General features: G+C 41.1%; 1 pseudogene; it reads left to right on the top strand.

The window, feature by feature from the left end:
• Nucleotides 1–15,691: 15,691 nt before the first annotated feature.
• Nucleotides 15,692–16,727, top strand: LOC128059955 (olfactory receptor 5W2-like; annotated as a pseudogene).
• Nucleotides 16,728–17,211: the final 484 nt, after the last annotated feature.

Here is a 17,211-nt window from a genome sequence, read left to right as displayed (position 1 = left end):
ATCAATATATGTGATTTTAATGTGAAGAAAATGTTAGAAGTTATTTTCAGAATTACACAAAACTTTCACAATTGCATTTACATTAGTGTGCCTTGCCTCATCCTCTATATTTTTAATCTTCTCTAAGTGGTATAATTTTTAAACCCTTGAACTGATATTCATCAGGAAAATGAGCATCTGTCAATAGAATCATTAACAGCTATCCTCCCAATTCCATTCAGATGTTGCGATAGTAAAGAATCTGCCTGCAAAAGCAGGAGATGCAAGAGACACGAGTTCGATCCCTGGGTTAGGAAGTTCCCCTGGAATAGGAAAGAGCAACTCACTCCAGTCTTCTCGATTATAAAATTCCATGAACAGAGGAGCTTGGTGGGCTACAGTCTAGGCGGTCACAAAGAGTCAGATACAGCTGAGCACACACACGCACATGAGCACAATCAGCAACTCATTTAGAGAATACGTCCACTGGCAATTATTTTGTTGTTTTAGTTATAATTGTACACATGTGTATAAGGCAATGCTAGCTCCTGTTGTGAAGCTAGTTATGCTTCACTTCTCAGTCCATTTGCTTCCTTTACCATCTAGGTAGTAAATATGATCTACTAGGTTTAGTTACTTATGCATTTTATCATAGTGTCTATATGTATATATTCCTTCTAATTAAATGTTTAGTATGTTTATACACTTTTATGTATAGTCTGTAATGTAATCTAAGATGATGATTATAATAGAGAAGACAAAGATGACAATCTAGATGGAGAAAATAGTAGTTTTGTTTTTGAAATTTAAGAAAGCAGGAATCACAGCACCATGGAAATAGTGCTGTCCCCTAAGTTCACATTTCATGTGTAAAATAAGTGATTCAATTATACATATACATGTACCTTTTCTGTTTCAGACAAGTCCCCATTTACATTGTTACATAACATTGAGCAGCACTCCCTCTGCCAAAGGCAGGTCCTTCTTGGACATCCATTTGAAATACAGCAGTGTGCACACCTCACTTTTTTTTTTCAGATTCTGCAAGTAAATGATGTAATATGATATTTCTCTTTCTATGTCTGACCACACTCAGTATGACAATATCTAGGTCCATCCATGTTCTTGCAAATGGAATCATTTCACTCTTTTTAACAGCTGAATAATAAACTGGGGAAAATTCTGAAAGTGATGGGAATACCAGAACACCTGACCTGCCTCTTGAGAAATCTGTATGCAGGTCAGGAAGCAACAGTTAGAACTGGACATGGAACAAAAGACTGGTTCCAAATAGGAAAAGCAGTACGTCAAGGCTGTATATTGTCACCCTGCTTATTTAACTTATATGCAGAATACATCATGAGAAATGCTAGGCTGGAAGAAGTACAAGCTGGAATCAAGATTGCCAGGAGAAATATCAATAACCTCAGATATGCAGATGACACCACCCGTATGGCAGAAAGTTAGAGGAACTAAAAAGCCTCTTGATGAAAGTGAAAGAGGAGAGTGAAAAAGTTGGCTTAAAGCTCAACATTCAGAAAACGAAGATCATGGCATCTGGTCCCATCACTTCGTGGGAAACAAATGGGGAAAGAGTAGAAACAGTGTCAGACTTTATTTTTCTGGGCTCTAAAATCACTGCAGATGGTGATTGCAGCCGTGAAATTAAAAGACGCTTACTCCTTGGAAGAAAAGTTATGAGCAACCTAGATAGCATATTCAAAAGCAGAGGCATTACTTTGCCAGCAAAGGTCCATCTAGTCAAAGCTATGGTTTTTCCAGTAGTCACATATGGATGTGAGAGTTGGACTGTGAAGAAAGCTGAGCACCGAAGAATTGATGCGTTTGAACTGTGGTGTTGGAGAAGACTCTTGAGAGTCCCTTGGACTGCAAGGAGACCCAACCAGTCCATTCTAAAGGAGATCATCCCTGGGATTTCTTTGGAAGGAATGATGCTAAAGCTGAAACTCCAGTACTTTGGCCACCTCATGCGAAGAGTTGACTCTGGAAAAGACTCTGATGCTGGGAGGGATGAGGGGCAGGAGGAGAAGGGGACGACAGAGGATGAGATGGCTGGATGGCATCACCGACTCGATGGATGTGAGTTTGAGTGAACTCCGGGAGTTGGCGATGGACAGGGAGGACTGGCGTGCTGCAATTCATGGGGTCGCAGAGTCAGACATGACTGAGCCACTGAACTGAACTGATGGTTAATTCTTTCATTCAAATATTATTTCAATTGCATTAAGATTTATTGTATATTTACTGAGAGACATTTGACTATTTAGATCCCTTATATTCTACGATACACATTACCTTTTCCATATCAATGAGTATAAGCTACAGCTAATAGCAAGCATTAATTAACTGCACAGTCAAGTAACTCATAAGAAGCCTCAAAATGACTCTGAAATAAAAATTTAGGACTATAAATCCAGCGGAGGCAAGACTATCAAAAGAGAAAAGGCAGTCTCTTCAATAAGTGGTGCTGGGAAAAGTGCACAGCCCATGTAAATGAACAAAATTAGAATATTCTCTAACACTGTACACAAAAATAAATGCAAAGTGGATTAAAGACATAAATATAAGGTGAGATATTACCAAACTCTTAGAGGAAAACATAGGCATAACAATCTTTGACATTCATTACAGCAATATTTTTTATTTGTATCCACCTCCTAAGGCAACAGAAATAAAAACAAAAATAAACCAATGGACCTAATTAAACTAAAACAACAGCAAAAACTTCTGTACAACAAAGGATACCATAAACACAATGACAGGACAACCCATAGAATGGGAGACAATATTTGTAAACGATGTGAGCAACTAGGCATTAATTCCAAAATGTATAAACAGCTCATGTAGTTCAGTATACAAAACAAACAACCCAAACAAAAACATCCACAGAAGATCTGAACAGACATTTCTCCAAACAAAACATATAGGTGGCCAAGAGGCACAAGAAAAGATTCTCAACACATGAATCATTAAAGAAAAGCAAACTAAAACCACAAAGGAATATTATCTCACACTGGTTAAAATGGCCATCATCAAAAAGCCTACAAACAATTAATCTGGAGAGGGTGTCAGTTCAGTTCAGTTCATTCGGTCACTCTTTGTGACCTCATGGACTACAGCACGCCAGGCATCCCTGTGTATCCCCAATTCCTGGAGCTTTCTCAAACTCATGTCCATTGAGTCTGTGATGCCATCCAACCATCTTATCCTCTGTTGTCCCCTTCTCCTCCTGCCTGCAATCCCTCCCAGCATCAGGGTCTTTTCAAATGAGTCAGCTCTTCGCATCAGGTGGCCAAAGTATTGGAGTTTCGGCTTCAACATCGTCCTTCCAGTGAATATTCAGGACTCGTTTCCTTTAGGATGGACTGGTTGGATCTCCTTGCAGTCTAAGTGACTCTCAAGATTGTTCTCTAATACCATAGTTCAAAAGCATAAATTCTTCGGTGCTCAGCTTTCTTTCTAGTCCAACTCTAAATGCATACATGACTACTGGAAAAACCATAGCCTTGCCTAGATGGACCTTTGTTGGATAAGTAATGTCTCTGCTTTTCAATATGCTATCAAGGTTGCTCATAACTTTCTTCCAAGGAGTAAGCATCTTTTAATTTCACGGCTGCAGTCACCATCTGCAGTGATTTTGGAGCCTAAAAAAATAAAGTCTGCCACTGTTTCCACTGTTTCCCCATCTGTTTGCCATGAAGTGATGGGACCGGATACCATGATCTTTGTTTCCTGAATGTTGAGCTTTAAGCCAACTTTTCACTCTCCTCTTTCACTTTCATCAAGAGGCTTTTTGTTCTTCTTCCCTTTCTGCCATAAGTGTGGTGTCATCTACATATCTGAGGTCATTGTTATTTTTCCCGTCAATCTTGATTCCAACTTATGCTTCATCCAGCCTAGCATTTTGCATGATGTATTCTGCATTTAAGTTAATTAAGCAGGGTGACAATATACAGCCTTGACGTACTCTTTTCCTATTTGTAACCTGTCTGTTGCTGCATGTCCAGTTCTAACTGTTGCTTCCTGACCCGCATACAGACCTATCAAGAGGCAGCTCAGGAGAGGGTGTGGAGAATAGAAAAACCTCCTACACTGTTGGGGGGAATGTAAATTGGTACAGCCACTATGGGGAACAATATGAAGGTCCTTTAAAAACTTAAAAATGGAGCTAGCACATGACCCAACCATCCCAAGCCAGGGCATATATTCTGAGAAAACTGTAGTTTGAAAAGATATGTGTACCCCAATGTTTACTGCAGTGCTGTTTACAATAGCCAAGACATAGAAGTAACCTAAATGTCTGTTAACAGATGAATGGATAAAGAAGATGCAGTACATATTTATAATGAAGGATTTGTTGTTGTTAAGTCACTTAGTCATGTCCAACCCTTTGTGACCCCATGGACTGGCCTCCCTGTCCATTATCTCCCAGAGCTTGCTCAAACTCATGTCCAGTGGGTCGCCATCCAACCATCTCATCCTCTCTCATCCCCTTCTCATCCTGCATTCAACCTTTCCTGGCATCAGGGTCTTTTCTAAAAAGTCAGTTCTTTGCATCAGGTGACCAAAGTATTGGAGTTTCAGCTTCAGCATCAATCTTTTCAATGAATATTCAGGACTGATTTCCTTTAGGATTGACTGCTTTGCTCTCATTGCAGTCCAAGAAACTTCATACTCAAAGTTTGCTCTAACATCTTCATATCTGGTATAATTGGGCTACTTCCAAAGATACCAGGACTATGACTCATTGGAAAATGCGTGTCCAATTACTATGATTGTCATTGGAAAAGACCCTGATGCTGGGAATGACTGAAAGCCAGAGGAGAAGGGGATGACAGAGAATGAAATGGTTGGATGGCATCACCAAGTCAGTTCCATTCAGTTCAGATGCTTAGTCATGTCCAACTCTTTGCAAACCCGTGGACGGTAGGATGCCAGGCTTCCCTGCCCATCACAAACTCCCAGAGCTTACTCAAACTCATGTCCATTGAGTAGATCTGGTCCCATCATTTCATGGCAAATAGATGGCGAATCAATGGAAACAGTGACAGACTTTATTTTCTTGGGCACCAAAGTCACTGACTCAATGGACATGAGTTTGAGCAAGCTCCCAGAGTTGGTGATGGACAGGGAAGCCTGGCATGCTGCAGTCCATGGGGCAGCATAGAGTCAGACATGATTGAGCCACCGAACTGACTGACTGAAACAGTTCCATTACTGTCTAGAAGGGAGAATTTGGGAGGATGTAATATTGAGACTCAATGGACGTGAGTCTGAGTGAACTCCAGGTGTTGGTGATGCGGGAGGCCTGGTGTGCTGCGAGTCATGAGGTCCCAAAGAGCCGGACACAACTGAGCGACTGAACTGAACTGAATATTGAGACTTCTGTCTCATATAATGAATGCGGATAGTAGCAAATAAATAACTTTTTTCTTAACTCATATATGCTTCCATTTCCTTTTTTAAAATATGAGAGTGCTTGTTTTGAAATTGATGTTTTATTTAGTGGTCAAAAGTAAAGTACCAATATGTTAACACAATGTCTTCCACACAATGAATGTGATATCCATGAAAAAAAAATGAACTCTGTTTATTCAGAAAAATCATTTGTGTAAAATTTTTAAATGAGTCATCTTTGCATATATGAACTTTATCAGCAGAAAATTCTGAACACAGTTACATTCTTACTTTTTGTTCCTCAGCCTCCACTTTAATAGACAGAAATATTAGTACTATAGTTAGTAGTAAATAAATATTTAGATAGTATTACTTCTCAAATTCTTGCACTAAAAATTTTAGGAAATGAAAAAAAAGAATTATTTATTTTATTCCTGAAGTCTTAAAAGTAATATAAATATTCTTATATACATAAAATGTAATTAAGAAAGAAAAGAAGACTGAGCACCAAAGAATTGATGCTTTTGAACTGTGGTGTTGGAGAAGACTCTTGAGGGTCCCTTGGACTGCAAGGAGATCCAACCAGTCCATTCTGAAGGAGATCAACCCTGGTATTTCTTTGGAAGGAATGATGCTAAAGCTGAAGCTCCAGTACTTTGGCCACCTCATGTGAAGAGTTGACTCATTGGAAAAGACTCTGATGCTGGGAGGGATTGGGGGCAGGAGAAGAAGGGGACGACCAAAGATGAGATGGCTGGATGGCATCATGGACTCGATGGACATAAGTCTGAGTGAACTCCAGGAGTTGGTGATGGACAGGGCGGCCTGGTGTGCCGCGATTCATGGGGTCGCAAAGAGTCGGACATGACTGAGCGACTGAACTGAACAGAACTGAACTGAAGAAAGAAAAAAGTACATTATTTAGGGAATGTGAGGGAGTCACAAAGTCAATGAAATGCCTATAAGAAATGTGGTAGGATGAGAATAAGACAATGTGTGGTGATGAAAGCTACCTTGAAAGGCAGCATTGTTACTAATGTTATAGCATCATTATTCATAATAGATAAAAAGTAGAAAAAACCTGATAGTCACTTAACTGAAGAGTGGATCTAGAAAGTGTACTGTATCTTTAAAACGAAATATTATTGTCCCAAAATGATGAAGCAAAATGCTGATAAGCAGAGCAACATGGATGCAACTTGAAAACATTATCTTCAAGGAAAGAAGCCTGATAGGAAAATAAAATAAACCAATAAACAAAGCATATTAGAAAAGAAAAAAAAAAAAGTATCACATGACTCTGTTTGTATGAGACATCCATAATAGGAAACCACATAGAATTAGTGGTTGCTATGGGCTAAGGAAGGAGAACTGACAGGTAGCAGGTGAGGGTTTCTTATTGAAGTGATGAAAATATTCTGGATTTAGATACTGGAGATAATTGAACAATATTTAAAATATAATAAAAAAATAAAAACAAGAACTGCCTACTTACATAAGAAAGATCAATTTTATGGTATATGCTTCATACTTCATTAAAAAAGAAAATATGGTCAAAGTGTAGCAATATTTCTAAATAAAGTATTGAAGGAGACTGTTTCAAAGACACCATGGTAAATCCAAAGGAGCTGAGGATAATGGAGGGAGGACCTTTTTGTGTTTCTTTAGGTTTCCTCGTTGACTGGACAAGGAGGAGATGGATTCAGGGTAACTGTGCAGCAAACCATACAAACTAATTGCTCTTCTCTTCCACCATAGGTCAGTCTGGCAGCAACAATGAGGCTTCAAAACTCAGCCTTTGCAAAGTTGTTTCTGAATTCACAGGGGAATACACAGAAGCAGAAACATGATTAATGAAATATTTGCTAACATCAAAACCTCCAATTAAAATAAATAAATTAATATTTAAAAATAAAAAAAACTAAAAAATAAAAAAACTAGGAGCAGTAACTCAGGGATTTAAGTCCCCATGCTACTGCTAAGTCACTTCAGTCGTGTCCGACTCTGCGTGACCCCATAGACGGCAGCCCACCAGGCTTCTCCGACTCTGGAATTCTCCAGGCAAGAATACTGGAGTGGGTTGCCATTTCCTTCTCCATTAAGTCCCCATACACCTGGTAAAATAAAAGACCATCTGCTTATTATCATTTAGCTACCCAAGACCTGCTCATTTCACGTAGGTTTCCAGGTCCTATCTTAAAGAATATAAGAGGAAATAACTTTTTGAGAGAGAAAAAATATATTTGTAAGTGAAACATTTATGTCTACTTCAGTTCAGTTCAGTTCAGTCGCTCAGTTGTGTCCGACTCTTTGCGACCCCATGAATCGCAGCACGCCAGGCCTCCCTGTCCATCACCATTTCCCAGAGTTCACTCAGACTCACGTCCATCGAGTCCGTGATGCCATCCAGCCATCTCATCCTCGGTCGTCCCCTTCCCCTCCTGCCCCCATCTCCCTCAGCATCGGAGTTTTCTCCAATGAGTCAACTCTTCTCATGAGATGGCCAAAGTATTGGAGTTTCAGCTTTAGCATCGTTTCTTCCAAAGAAATCCCAGGGTTGATCACCTTCAAATGGACTGGTTGGATCTCCTTGCAGTCCAAAGGACTCTCAAGAGTCTTCTCCAACACCACAGTTCAAAAGCATCAATTCTTCAGTCCTCAGCCTTCACAGTCCAACTCTCACATCCATACATGACCACAGGAAAAACCATAGCCTTGACTAGACGGACCTTAGTCGGCAAAGTAATGTCTCTGCTTTTGAATATGCTATCTAGGTTGGCACTAAGCGCGGGCGGCTGCCAGAGCCGGCGCACTAAGCGCAGGCGAGAGGAGCTACCCATGTCCGAGGTCAGGGGCAGCGTCCTAGAGCGACAGGCTGAGACGGTGCAGGAACGGCCGAGAGGAGCTACCCTGTGTCCGAGGTCAGGGGCGGCCGGGAAGAGCTACCCCACATCCGAGGTCAGGAGCAGCGGCCAGGAGGAGACACCCCGCGTCCAAGGTCAGGGGCGGCTGAGAGGAGACACCCTGCATCAGAGGTCAGGGGTGGCCAAGAGGAGACACCCCTCGTCCGAGGTCAGGGCGGCGGCCGGGAGGAGCTAACCCATGTCTGAGGTCAGTGGCAGCGGGGAGGAGACACCCTGCGTCCGAGGTCAGGGTTGGCCGGGAGAAGCCACCTCGTGCCCGAGGCCAGGGGCGGTGACCCTGAGGAGTCACCCCAAGCCCGAGGCTAGGGACAGCAGCTGGAAGGAGGTACCCACGCCCGAGGCCAGGGCCCACAGCCAGGAGGAGCAACCTGAGGAGCAGTGGCTGCGCAGGCACAGGAGGGCCTAGAAAAACTATCGCACGTTGAAGGTCAGGAACTGTGGCGGTAAGGAGATACCCCTCATCAAAGGTAAGGAGCAGCAGCTGTGCTTTGCTGGAACAGCCATGAAGAGATACCCCCACTTCCAAGGTAAGAGAAACCCAAGTAAGATGGTAGGTGTTGCAAGAGGGCATAAGAGGGCATCAGATGGCAGATGCCGGGGTCCAGGGAATTCAATGAGGGGATGGCATTGGCGAGGAGAACTTATTTATTTATTAATATAGAAAGAAATATAAGATTAGATTAGGGAGAAATAATGTAGTAGGAAAATTAAGTGGAGAAAGAAGGCTGAATAACTTGGTTTACGTGGGAAGCCAATAAAGTTCCAGACAAGGACCTTGCACGATCTACTTTAGGCCACTGCGTCCTCTTGAATATCAGAGGGTGCCCTACCTTGGGCTCCCCCTCGCAAGGATCTTAAAAGCTGGAACAAGTAAGTATACATGGTGAGCCTCCACGCCCCAGATGGGAATTCAGCCAGAATTTAGAGAGGAGATATGGGGGAAACCAGTCCAGCGAATGGCCTGTCCGCTATTGTTCAGAGGGCCTTTTATACTTTTTGATTATACATAGAGATCAATGGGTAACACAAAGTTATGCAGCGTTAGCAGCCCAGACTGTTATCAAAACCAGGCTTTTCTCTCTGCATACCTAGTGTATACACAAGTCTTAGGTAATTTACATCATCTTCGGGCCAAAAGGGCTAATTTACATTTACAGCCTTTTTTCTGATAAGGGTTTGTCAACCAAAAGACTTATTTGTCTTGATCTTCCTAAAGGCTGGTGCCACTCTCAGAAAGCACTGAATAAAGTTACATTCTTACATAGCAAGGACACAAGAGGAGTGCAGTGATATATAACAAAGAGAAAAGTAATTAACTCAAAAGTCTAATATTGCTAACATCAAAACTATTATATATCTTTTTCCATATCCCGTTTACATTGATTAACATCCTCCCAGGTGCCTAAAAGATAAAGAATATGGAGGCCTGGCAGCAATCATTGAGTCAAGAGTGAAAACCCGTCAGGTCAGTTCAGTTCAGTTCAGTTGCTCAGTCGTGTCTGACTCTTTGCGACCCCATGATCGCAGCACGCCAGGCCTCCCTGTCCATCACCAACTCCCGGAGTTCACCCAGACTCACGTCCATCGAGTCCGTGATGCCATCCAGCCATCTCATCCTGGGTCGTCCCCGTCTTCTTCTGCCCCCAATCCCTCCCAGCATCAGAGTCTTTTCCAATGAGTCAACTCTTTGCATGAGGTGGCCAAAGTACTGGAGCTTCAGCTTTAGCATCATTGCTTCCAAAGAAATCCCAGGGCTGATCTCCTTCAGAATAGACTGGTTGAATCTCCTTGCAGTCCAAGGGACTCTCCAACACCACAGTTCAAAAGCATCAATTCTTTGGCACTCAGCCTTCTTCTCAGTCCAACTCTCACATCCATACATGACCACAGGAAAAACCATAGCCTTGACTAGACGGACCTTAGTCGGCAAAGTAATGTCTCTGCTTTTGAATATACTATCTAGGTTGGTCATAACTTTCCTTCCAAGAGTAAGCATCTTTAAATTTCTCGGCTGCAGTCACCATCTGCAGTGATTTTTGTAGCCCCCCAAAAATAAAGTCTGACACTGTTTCTACTGTTTCCCCATCTATTTCCCATGAACTGATGGGACCAGATGCCATGATCTTCATTTTCTGAATGTTGAGCTTTAAGCCAACTTTTTCACTCTCCACTTTCACTTTCATCAAGAGGCTTTTTAGCTCCTCTTCACTTTCTGCCATAAGGGTGGTGTCATCTGCATATCTGAGGTGATTGATATTTCTCCAGGCAATCTTGATTCCAGCTTGTGTTTCTTCCAGTCCAGCGTTTCTCATGATGTACTCTGCATAGAAGTTAAATAACCAGGGTGACAATATACAGCCTTGACGTACTCCTTTTCCTATTTGGAATCAGTCTGTTGTTCCATGTCCAGTTCTAACTGTTGCTTCCTGATCTGCATACAGATTTCTCAAGAGGCAGGTTAGGTGGTCTAATATTCCTATCTCTTTCAGAATTTTCCACAGTTTATTGTGATCCACACAGTCAAAGCCTTTCGCATAGACAATAAAGCAGAAACAGATGTTTTTCTGGAACTCTCTTGCTTTTTCCATGATCCAGCGGATGTTGGCAATTTGATCTCTGGTTCCTCTGCCTTTTTTAAAACCAGCTTGAACATCAGGGAGTTCACAGTTCATGTATTGCTGAAGCCTGGCTTGGAGAATTTTGAGCATTACTTTACTAGCATGTGAGATGAGTGCAATTGTGAGGTAGTTTGAGCATTCTTTGGCATTGCCTTTCTTTGGAAATGGAATGAAAACTGACTTTTTCTAGTCCTGTGGCTACTGCTGAGTTTTCCAAATTTGCTGGTATATTGAGTGCAGCACTTTCACAAAATCATCTTTCAGGATTTGAAATAGCTCAACTGGAATTCCATCACCTCCACTAGCTTTGTTCATAGTGATGCTTTCTAAGGCCCACTTGACTTCACATTCCAAGATGTCAGGCTCTAGATGTGTGATCACACCATCGTGATTATCTGGGTTGTGAAGATATTTTTTGTACAGTTCTTCTGTGTATTCTTGCCACCTCTTCTTAATATCTTCTGCTTCTGTTAAGTCCATACCATTTCTGTCCTTTATCGAGCCCATCTTTGCATGGAATGTTCCCTTGGAGTCTCTAATTTTCTTGAAGAGATCTCTAGTCTTTCCCATTCTGTTGTTTTCCTCTATTTCTTTGCATTGATTGTTGAAGAAGGCTTTCTTGTCTCTTCTTGCTATTCTTTGGAACCCTGCATTCAGATGCTTATATCTTTTCTTTTCTCCTTTGCTTTTCGCCTCTCTTCTTTTCACAGCTATTTGTAAGGCCTCCCAAGGCAGCCATTTTGCTTTTTTGCATTTCTTTTCCATGGGGATGGTCTTGAGCCCTGTCTCCTGCACAGTGTCACGAACCTCTGTCCATAGTTCATCAGGCACTCTATCTATCAGATGTAGGCCCTTAAATCTATTTCTCACTTCCACTGTATAATCATAAGGGATTTGATTTAGGTCATACCTGAATGGTCTAGCAGTTTTCCCTACTTTCTTCAATTTGAGTCTGAATTTGGCAATAAGGAGTTCATGATCTGAGCCACAGTCAGCTCCTGGTCTTGTTTTTGTTGACTGTATAGAGCTTCTCCATCTTTGGCTGCAAAGAATATAATCAATCTGATTTCGGGAAACCCGTCACCAATATGATTTTTAGCTTTTTAGAAAAGGCTCTGTATCTTTAAGATGCTTTTAGCTTTGTGCCTCTCGCTGCTGGTGGGCTGTAAGCAATTCACAAGCTGTAAGAGGTCCGGGGGACCTGTTAGGCAAGCTAGAGAGCTATCAGAGGGGGTTTAACTGAAACATCCTTTTCAAATGTAGAAGACTAAAGCCCTGATTTGACTTTTTCCAGAGAATATTAGAAGAGCAGAATGCAAAAGATTTTTGGCTTTTGGGGTACGTGCTCAGGAAATTCCAGGGGGAACTCCTGAAGCCTAATCACATCCTTGCGTTTTGTCAGGCTTCCTTCCTCGTGACCTTGTCATGGGCGGGATTCCTCACGATGGCTCCCGGCAGGCAGACACACTGAAACCATACTCACAGAAAACTAGTCAGTCTAATCACACTAGGACCACAGCCTTGTCTAACTCAAAGAAACCAAGCCATGCCTGCGGGACAACCCAAGACGGGTGGGTCATGGTGGAGAGGTCTGACAGAACGTGGTCCATTGGAGAAGGGAATGGCAAGCCACTTCAGTATTCTTGCCTTGAGAACCCCATGAACAGTATGAAAAGACAATATGATAGGATACCAAAAGAGGAACTCCCCAGGTCATTAGGTGTCCAATATGCTACTGGAGATCAGTGGAGAAATAATTACAGAAAGAACGAAGGGATGGAGCCCAAGCAAAAACAATACCCAGTTGTGGATGTGACTGGTGATAGAAGCAAGATCCGATGCTGTAAAGAGCAATATTTCATAGGAACCTGGAATGTCAGGTCCATGAATCAAGGCAAATTGGAAGTGGTCAAACAAGAGATGGCAAGGGTGAACATCAACATTCTAGGAATCAGCGAACTAAAATGGACTGGAATGGGTGAATTTAACTCAGATGACCATTATATCTACTACTACGGGTAGGAATCCCTCAGAAGAAATGGAGTAGCCATCATGGTCAACAAAAGAGTCTGAAATGCAGTACTTGGATGCAATCTCAAAAACGACAGAATGATCTCTGTTCGTCTCCAAGGCAAACCATTCAATATCACAGTTATCCAGGTCTATGCCCCAACCAGTAATGCTGAAAAAGCTGAAGTTGAACGGTTTTATGAAGACCTACAAGACCTTTTAGAACTAACAAACACCCAAAAAAGATGTCCTTTTCCTTATAGGGGACAGGAATGCAAAAGTAAGAAGTCAAGAAACACCTGGAGTAACAGGCAAATTTGGCCTTGGAATGTGGAATGAATCAGGGCAAAGACTAACAGAGTTTTGCCAAGAAAATGCACTGGTCATAGCAAACACCCTCTTCCAACAACACAAGAGAAGACTCTACACATGGACATCACCAGATGGTCAACACCAAAATCAGATTGATTATATTCTTTGCAGCCAAAGATGGAGGAGCTCTATACAGTCAACAAAAACAAGACTGGAAGCTGACTGTGGCTCAAATCATGAACTCCTTATTACCAAATTCAGACTTAAATTGAAGAAAGTAGGGAAAACTGCTAGACCATTCAGGTATGACCTAAATCAAATCCCTTATGATTATACAGTGGAAGTGAGAAATAGATTTAAGGGCCTACATCTGATAGATAGAGTGCCTGATGAACTATGGACAGAGGTTCGTGACATTGTGCAGGAGACAGGGATGAAGACCATCCCCAAGAAAAAGAAATGCAAAGAAGCAAAATGGCTGTCTGGGGAGGCCTTACAAATAGCTGTGAAAAGTAGAGAGGCAAAAAGCAAAGGAGAAAAGGAAAGATATAAGCATCTGAATGCAGAGTTCCAAAGAATAGCAAGAAGAGACAAGAAAGCTTTCTTCAGCAATCAATGCAAAGAAATAGAGGAAAACAACAGAATGGGAAAGACTAGAGATCTCTTCAAGAAAATTAGAGATACCAAGGGAACATTTCATGCAAAGATGGGCTCAATAAAGGACAGAAATTGTATGTCTACTTACTCAATTAAATTAACTCTGCCTTTATTTGCCAGAAATGACATTGATTTCTCTGATTGGGATCCACCTTCCTGAGCTTGTTAATAACCACAGCATAATTTCTTAATGATTTTATTTTCTTGGTGGCTCACAGAAAAAAACTTTTATTCCTTTTATCATTGGATAAGTGCATATGTGAATTGAAGGTTTGTTTCATTTTGTTTAAAAAATAATACAACTATCACAGTAAAAATAAAAACTTGCAAGTTAATTATCATGTGAAAAAATGTCATATCTATTTAGGCTTAAGGGAGAAGTTCATTAAATGCATTCTATTCTCATATATGGGGCTTCCCTGGTGGCTCAGAGTTTAAAGTATCTGCCTGGAATGATGGAGACCCGGGTTCGATCCCTGGGTCGGGAAGATTCCCTGGAGAAGGAAATGGCAACCCACTCCAGTACTCTTGCCTGGAGATTCCCATGGAGGGAGGAGCCTGGTAGGCTACAGTCCATGGGGTCGCAAAGAGTCGGACACGACTGAGCGACTTCACTCACTCCCTCACTTCATTCTCATATACATCAAACACATATACAAGCCAAGAGGGAGGTAATATATTTATAATTGTGGCTGAGTTGCTTTGCTGTATGGCAGAAACCAACATAACACTGTAAAGTAATTTTACTCCAATTTTAAAAAAGTAGGCAAATCAACATGACACACACACAAGGACACATACATAAAAGAGGGTATGTGCCTATCTCAGAACAATTTATTCTCTCTCATCTCATTTCCATTTTATAATATTAGAGCTCATTTAAAATCCAAACAGATGCAAATGTGTTCTATTTTTTTCAATTCCTTTTAGATTTTTTCTTTCACTCAGCAAGTGACTTGATTTTTGACAACTATCTCTGCAAAGGTCTAATGAATATTGTGACAAATCAATAATAAATTACAAGAAATAAAGGTTGATAATACTTAGATGTCTCACTATTAAACACAACATAAAACCAGTAACAAAATAGTGATCATTGTTATTAGTGAGTGACATGGTCATTATTTCAGGAATTAGTACAAATATTCTTAAAGCAATCATGTAGTAAGAAACATTAAAACTGTTATCCCAGTTTGTTTCCATGTAAATACTTTCAAGTGTAGAGAATCCTTAGCCCTGTCTTACAGCTCAACATCTGTAATACATTAGAGTCTTGTTCATATTATTTTGAAGAGGAAAAGAGAGGTAAATTAATTCAAATGTATCCATTGAGATAAAAAGAAGTCAGACTCTGACATAACCTTGTAGGAAGTAACATGCCTCATAAATGACATAATAGATTTGGTTCAATTTCTCAACAGTCTATTCTAGGTGATTTTTGTTGTTGTTGTTGGGTAATAGATAGCTGAACAAGTGTTAGTCACTCAGTCATGTTGGACTCTTTGTGACCCCAAGAACTGTAGCCCACCAGGCTCCTCTGTCCATGGAATTCTTCAGGCAAGAATACTGGAGTGCGTAGCCATTCCCTTCTCCAAGGGATCTTCCTGACTTGGGGATCAAACCTGGGTCTCCCATGTTGCAGGCAGATTCTTTATTGTCTGAACCAGTAAGAGAAGCCCCGACAGATAGTTTGCCTCTTTAAAGAGTGGGCACATGACTGGATGATTTTCTGAATACAAAAACACAATTATAGAAAGAAACGTGTTCTGCCTTATGATATTTTGTGGATGTGCAGAAGTGTTACCTACCCATGTATCTTTGTTATTTGGGTTTTTTAAATATTTTTCTAAGAGTTTAGGCAAGAACAAAGAAGGATGGACAGACAATTGCTCCTCCGTGACTGAGTTCATTTTCTTGGGAATTACTGATAACACTGTGAACAAATTGACCCTATTTACCATGGTTCTCCTTCTTTATCTCATCAATCTTCTGGCAAATCTGGGAATGATCACCCTGATTAGGATGGATCCCCAGCTGCACACACCCATGTACTTTTTCCTCAGCCACCTCCCCTTCTGTGACCTCTGCTGTTCCACAGCTATCAGCCCCAAGATGATGGTGGACCTATTTGCCAAGAACAAGTCAATCTCTTTCTGTGGCTGCGCTCTGCAATTCTTGGTCTTCTGTATCTTTGCCGATTCTGAGTGTTTCTTGTTGTCAATGATGGCCTGTGACTGGGACAAGGCCATCAGCAATCCTTTGCTCTTTTCAGTGAGCATGTCCAGCAGGGTCTGCTCCTTGCTCATGTCTGGGGTTTTCCTGGTGGGGATAACAGTTTCTCAGATACACACACCATTACCATTCCATTTATGTTTCTGTGGGTCATATGTGATTAACCATTTTTTTCTGTGGTTTACCTCCATTTTTTTTTCCCCCTGTCCTGCTCAGATACACAGGTCAATGAATTAGTGATATTCACTGCTTTGGGTTTTATTTAACTGAGTACTATTTCAGGAGTCCTTGCTCTTATTTTTATATCATCCTTTCAGTCTTGAAGATCCACTCTGCTGAGGGGAAAGTCAAAGCTTTTACCACCTGCACCTTCCACTTAACTGCAGAGTCGATTTTCCAGGGAACTCTACTCTTTATGTATTTCAGGCGAAGTTCATCCTACTGTCTAGATGAAGACAAAATGACCTCTTTGTTTTACACTCGTGTGATTCCCCTGCTAAGCCCTCTGATATTTAGCCTATGGAACAATGATGTGAAAGAGGCCTTAGTAAAATCGAAAGCTAAACTATATTTTTAAACATTTGTACTATCCATATGTGGACACAACCACACATATATAGTAATTTTGGAATTAAAATTTTATGGCATGACACGTGAGAAACAATTTTCTCAAGTTCCTAAGTGAATAATTATTTGTATTAAACTCCACTGTTAAGACTGGAAGAGGAAATGGCAACCCACTCCAGTATTCTTGCCTGGAGAATCTCTATAGAGAGAAGAGCCTGGTGGGCTACAATCCATGGGGTCGCAAAGAGTCAGACATGACTGTGACTAAGCACAGCTTCACTGTTAAGAAATATTGCAGATTTCATCAGATATCATGCTCAGTATGTGGGCAGGGTTTATATATGGCACTTACTGTTTTTGAAAAACCTTTTGACTTTTCTACTTATGCTAATTTTTGGTTCATTTGTCATTCAAACATTATTTCAGTCTCACTAAAACATTATGCAATGTCTTAAAGGTTTTGTCATAAAGTAAATCAAAGATTTACTGAGCGA

This window comes from Budorcas taxicolor, chromosome 15, assembly GCF_023091745.1.
Source record: "Budorcas taxicolor isolate Tak-1 chromosome 15, Takin1.1, whole genome shotgun sequence".
Classification (NCBI taxonomy): domain Eukaryota; kingdom Metazoa; phylum Chordata; class Mammalia; order Artiodactyla; family Bovidae; genus Budorcas; species Budorcas taxicolor.
This window is presented reverse-complemented; position numbering and strand designations above follow the sequence as displayed.